The following is a 6,616-nucleotide window of genomic DNA, read 5'->3' as shown; positions in this document are numbered from 1 at the left end:
CATTCTCCTGCTCCTCTAAAAGCTTCTCAACACATTTAGGGAAAAATACATTTTAAAAAAAATCCAGGTCCTCAAGTCTCTAAATGTCTGATGCCTGTGTAACTTTATGATCTTGAATTCTTCCAGGCTCCTTCCTTCTCATTTTGCTCCAAGGACACTGGTATTCTTGCAATTTCTAAAATACACGAAGCTCATCCCTGTCTCAGAGCTCTATGCTTGCAGTGCCCTCTTTCTTGAATCCTTGATTTTCTCCTAGATATTCACCAGGTTAGCTCCCTTATTTCATCAAGTCATGCTAACACAACACCACCATGGGCAGGACCTCTCTGGCAGCCGTGTTTATAATTGTCCCCTGTCCTACTCCTGCCATCTCTATTCCTTTGCCTGCAGTATTATTCTTGGTAGCATTTACTAGTACTCAAAATAAGTATAACAGACTCATTCCTTTGCTAATTTAATGTCTGTCTCTGCCACCAGACTCTAAGCTTCTTGAGGGCCCCTAGAAGTTTATCTTGTGTATTGCTGTTTTGTGTGCTGCTGGCTAGAATAGCTTCTGTTATATAATAGGGTTCAATATATCTTTGTTGAATGAATATGTGAGGGGCAGTATCTGAGTCTTTGATTTGATAAACCCATATCTTCCATACATACCTTAACTGATAGGAGAAAGAATGGAGAGAGATATTCTCAATTTTCTACATAATTAATTCTTTTTTATTTATTTATTTATTTTTAAATATTTTATTTATTTATTTGAGAGAGAGAGAATGAGAGAGAGCACATGAGAGGGGGGAGGGGCAGAGGGAGAAGCAGACTCCCTGCCGAGCAGGGAGCCCAATGCGGGACTCAATCCTGGGACTCCAGGATCATGACCTGAGCCGAAGGCAGTCGCTTAACCAACTGAGCCACCCAGGCGCCCCATAATTAATTCTTTACCAGACAGATTAATAAGTCATCAGGATCCCTGGGTGAAGGGTCTTTGTAGGGCCGTGGAAGACAATGGTGCTGGATTAGGCTGGCATGTTACACATCTCCCAACATAGCAGAATCAGAGCCCAAGGGGCAAGTCAAATGGGAGCATTTGATGGAGCTAGTCAGCTGCTGCCTCAGGGTGCTGGAGCTCAGAGTGCAAGAGGTCATAGCATTTTGCTTGCTTCTTTGGTTTTCTGCTGAACTCACCGAGTTTTGGAGTGTAATGATGGCTGGAAGAAGGTTCTCCCCTCCTCCTGTTTACAAAATGAGCTGGTACTATGCTGTCACAGCCTACAGGAAAGGTCGCTGAGCATGACCTTCCATTTAAGTCACGCATCTAGCATCTCTCATTTCTGATGACATCGCTGAAGTGCTAAGACATCAGGGCATGCGATGTTTTAAAAAAAAAACAACTTATTCATGGAACAACTCCTTCACATAGGGAGAAAATTCCAGCAGCTGTGTCCTTGGGTCTACATGACCAGCAGAACCCCTGTATCTCACCGTCTACTTCCCTCCATACTCCCTATGCTTCGGGACCCAGTGGCACAGCAGGGCTCAAGCTTCTGTACCTTCTTTGTGTACATCACGAGTTTTCTTATGGTTTTGACCAAACATTTTTTATTACAATTGCAAAATAGAAATTTACCTTTATTTATCTATTAAAAAATAGTTATTTTGTCCTGTTAATTTACTCTGCTGGTACCCTTTTCCTGGATAAATTAGCATTTTGGCGTGCATGTTGACTTTCATATTTCTACAGTTGTAGAAAGTGGTAGCAGTCTACAACTTAGGAGTCATGTGGACTGCACAGGAGACATGCCTTGTAATGGATAATAATAGGTGACGACTTTTAGTAGAGCTTACTATGTGCTAGGCTCTGTGCTAAGAGCAACACTTTGTATGTATAGTCCCTCATCCTCCACTCTCCTCACTTTAGTCCAGCTCTGTCCCCAGGACAAGAGGGAATCAGTTCATGTCAAGGTCATCAATGACTGCCATCTTGTTAAGACCCATGAGAGCCACATGGGTTCTCTCACTGGCCCTCTTGGCAGCATTTGAGCCAACTGACCACTTTCTTCTTCTAAAACATTTTCCTCTTTGGCTTTCATATTGTTTCATTCTCTTGATTTTCCTCCTCCCTCAAATTGCTTTCTTTGTTGTTTGTTGTTACCAGATTTCATGTTGAAGAAGCCTGGTCCATGGCCTTTTTTCTCCTTCTATTTACATTTTCTCCTTAGGTGATTCTCTATGGTCCTGTGCCTTTACACACCATCTATATGCTGATGACTTACAAATTTATCTTCACCCCTAACTTCTTCCCTGAGCTCTAGCTTCATATATGCAACTGTCCCCTTGGCATCTCTGTTTAGATGTCTACCGTGCCTCTCAAACCAAAAAGCCCCAAATAGAACTTTTAGTGATCCCCACTATAAAATGAAAAAAAAAAATCTAGAAGCAATTCTTGATGTGTCTTTTTGCATTATTGCAACATCCCAATCCATTAGCAAGTCCTGCCAGCTCTACCTCCATGATATACTTCCCCAACTCATCCACTTGGCGCGTGCCTATGGCTCCCACCATGGTCCAAGCCACCATCACCTCTTGCCTAGAAAACTGCTCTAGCCTCTTCCTGGTCTCTTTGCTTTCACTGAAGCTCCAGTCCAAACAGCACAGAGTGTTTAAAAATTAAGTCAGAACTTATTTATTGTTTTGTTAAACTATCCAAGAACTTCTCATTATACTTAAGGAAAAAAAATCCTCCAAGCTCAATTAATCTGGCTCTACTTTATTATTATGACTTCAGTTGGCACTCCCTGCCCCTACATTACCCACCCCTGCACACGCTCACTGGACTACCATGTTGTAGACTCCCTGGCCTATTTTGTCTTCCCATCTTGGTCAATTTTGTTTCCATTTCAGGGCCTTTGTATTCGTTGATCCTCTGTGTTGGACACTCTTCCCATATATCCCATTCAGGTCTCAGATTTATGCCACCTCCTCAGAGAAGCCTTCCTTGTCTGATTGGGAAACCGAGGCTCAGAGAGGTCCAGTAACTTGCGTGGGGCTGCTCTGCTGGTAAGTAACATGTTGAGTCTGAGCTCAGGTGGCCTGACTCCACTTCCTGTGTTGTAACCACTATTTTTTCTGTCTTTACTTTCTCACAATAGGGGCAGAGAATATAGTATGATGCAGGGCTAGTTAGGGCTGCACTTGCAGAAGATACAAGGAAGCAGAGGTGATGAAGAGGGAGGAAGTGAACCCAAGAGCATTTTTGGCAACAGCAGCAGAGCCCAGTAACAGAACAACTGGATGCTGAATAAAATGGAGAGTGAGGCTGTAGAATCCTCAATGCAGCCAAGAATAAGACATTACATCATTATCCACAGATTACAAGATCAGGACTACAAAATTAACTTGCTCTCCCCAGTTAGGAAGGTATTGTTTATTTCATAAGGATGTAAAACAGGCATGAGAACCTAACACATACTTGTATCTGTGGTTAGCGCCTTATACTTGATTTAACAACTTAGCAAATACCCTCCACAATTTGTCACAGTGTGATTGTTCAAGTAAATCCTTTAGTTTAACATTGCCATTAAAGTAATCCCACTGGGTATTGGTTGAAGTAGAAACACCTGAAACTGGTGAACAATATTGTCACAGGATTGGAATCAGAAAAGATGATGGGAATGATAATAGAAAAGAGTGGTTATAGCAACTTTTCTGTTAGGTTCCTTTTGGGTGATCTCTACCTTAACCTTCTTGGGAGAGAGAAAGACAGATCCTTATGAGGTAGCCAAGAAAGAGGGTTCTTTTTAAATTTTTTTATTGTTATGTTAATCACCATACATTACATCATTAGTTTTTGATGTAGTGTTCCATGATTCATTGTTTGTGCATAACACCCAGTGCTCCATGCAGAACGTGCCCTCTTTAATACCCATCACCAGGGTAACCCATCCTCCCACCCCCCTCCCCACTAGAACCCTCAGTTTGTTTTTCAGAGTCCATCGTCTCTCATGATTCGTCTCCCCCTCCAATTTCCTCCCCTTCAAGGAAAGAGGGTTCTTATATAAACACACTCAGATACCAGCATAATCTTTTAGAGCATGTACTGAGTTTAATAGCTTCCTCCCTGAATTTATGTCCATCTAGAACCTGTGTATGTGACCTTATTTGGAAATAGGGTCTTTGCAGATGTAATCAAGTTAAGATGAGGTCATTAGGATAGGCCCCAAGTCCACAATAACTAGTGTCTCTACAAAGCTGGAAATTTGAACACAGAGATGCAGATGCACAGGATGAAGGCTGTGCAAAGACAGAGACAGGAGTGGTGCAGCTAGAAGCCAAGCTATGCCAAGGACTGCTGACAACAACCAGAACTGGAAGAGAAAAGTAAAGACTTTCTGCTAGAGTCTTCAGAAGAAGCATGGCCCTACTGATGCTTTGACCTCAGACGTCTGGTCTCCAGAACTGGGAGAGAATAGATCTCTGTTTTATAAACCATCTACTTTGTGGTTATTTGTTACGGTAGCCCCAGGAAACTAATACAGAGCCTCTGAATAACTGGCCACTATCAGATGCTCAATATAAGTAAAAATCCCTTATAAAACAGCTTGTTTTTAGTATTTATTTAATTTATTTTCTTAAAGATGTTATTTATTTATTTGACAGAAAGAGAGAGTGAGAGAGCACTATGATGGCTGCGTAATATTCCATTGTATATATATACCACATCTTCTTTAGCCATTCATCTGTCGATGGATATCTTGGCTCTTTCCATAGTTTGGCTATTGTGGACATTGCTGCCATAAACATTGGGGTGCATGTACCCCTTCGGATCACTATATTTGTATCTTTGGGGTAAAGCAGGGGGAGCAGCAGAGGGAGAGGGAGAAGCAGGCTCCCTGCTGATCAGGGAGCCGGATGCGGGGCTCGATTCCAGGACCCTGGGATCATGACCTGAGCCGAAGGCAGACACTTAACCGACTGAGCCACCCAGCTGCCCCTTATTTTTATTTAAAAGTGGTTTCTAGCAATGTATGTGAATAGACGGTGCATTCACATGATGCTCAAATGAAAAATCAATCCGGGAATGTGTGAAAAGCACCCCCTCCTTCTTCTGCTCCAATTTTCCCTCTCCATAGATAACAGTTTTTATTAGTTTCTTGTGTATTCCTCCAGGATAATTTAGTGCATATACAAGCAATTCAAGGACATATTCTCCCCCTATTTAAAAAACAAATGATAGCATACTATACACTCTTCTCTGCACCTTGCTTTTTTCACTCTATTTATCTTGGAAAACTTTCCATATGAATATAAAGAACATCTTGATCCATTTTTACAGCTGCAAAATTTTCCATTGTGTGCTTGGAATAATAATTTATTTAGCTGGTCCTCTTATGATGGTCATTTAGATGCCTTCCAATATTTTGCTTTTCCTTCTCCAGACCCTGGAAATCACCATTCTACTTTCCATCTCTATGAATATGACCACTCTAGGGACCTGATACAAGTAGAATCATACAATATTGTACTTTTGTGTCTGGTGTATGTCATTAGCATGATGTCTTCAATGTTCTTCCATGTTGGAGCAGGTGTCAGAATTTCCTTCTTTTTTAAGGCTGAAGAACATTGCACTGTATGTATAGACCACATTTTGTTTACATTCATCCATGAATAGACTTTTGGGCTATTTTCACCTTTTAGTTCTTGTGAATAATGCTACTATGACCAAGGGGTACAAATATGTGTTCAAGTCCCTGCTTACAATTCTTTCGGGTAGGTATGCAGAAGTGAAATTGTAGGATCATTTGGTAATTTTATATGATTTTTTGAGGAACCTCCATACTGTTCTTACAGTGGCTGAACCATTTTACATTCCCAGCAATAGCGCACCAGGGTTCCAGTTTCTCCACGTCGTCACCAATACTTGCTATTTTCTGATTTTTTGATAATAGCTATCTTAATGGGTGTGAAGTGGTATCTCATTATGATTAATGATTAGTGATACTGAGCATACTTTCATGTGCTTGTTGGCCATTTGTATATCATCTTTGGAGAAATATCTTTTTTTTATATATTTTTTTCTATTTATTTATTTAATTTTTTGATGTAGTGTTCCATGATTCATTATTTGTGCATAACACCCAGTGCTCCATGCAGAACGTGCCCTCTTTAATACCCATCACCAGGCTAACCCATCCCCCCACAACCCTCCCCTCCAGAACCCTCAGTTAGTTTTTCAGAGTCCATAGTCTCTCATGGTTCCTCTCCCCCTCTGATTCCCCCTCTTCATTTTTCCCTTCCTACTATCTTCTTCTTTTTTTTTTAACATATAATTTATTATTTGTTTCAGGGGTACAGGTCTGTGATTCATCAGTCTTACATAATTCACAGTGCTCACCATAGCACATACCCTCCCCAATGTCTATCACCCAGCCACCCCATCCCTCCCACCTGCCACCACTCCAGCAACCCTCAGTTTGTTTCCTGAGATTAAGAATTCCTCATATCAGTGAGGTCATATGATACATGTCTTTCTCTGATTGACTTATTTCGCTTAGCACAATACCCTCTAGTTCCATCCATGTCATTACAAATGGCAAGATTTCATTCTTTTTGATGGCTGCATAAT

This window comes from Leptonychotes weddellii, chromosome 1, assembly GCF_054177405.1.
Source record: "Leptonychotes weddellii isolate Sample4059 chromosome 1, ASM5417740v2, whole genome shotgun sequence".
NCBI lineage: Eukaryota > Metazoa > Chordata > Mammalia > Carnivora > Phocidae > Leptonychotes > Leptonychotes weddellii.
The sequence above is the reverse complement of the archived record's forward strand: the minus strand, read 5'-3'. Positions refer to the sequence as shown.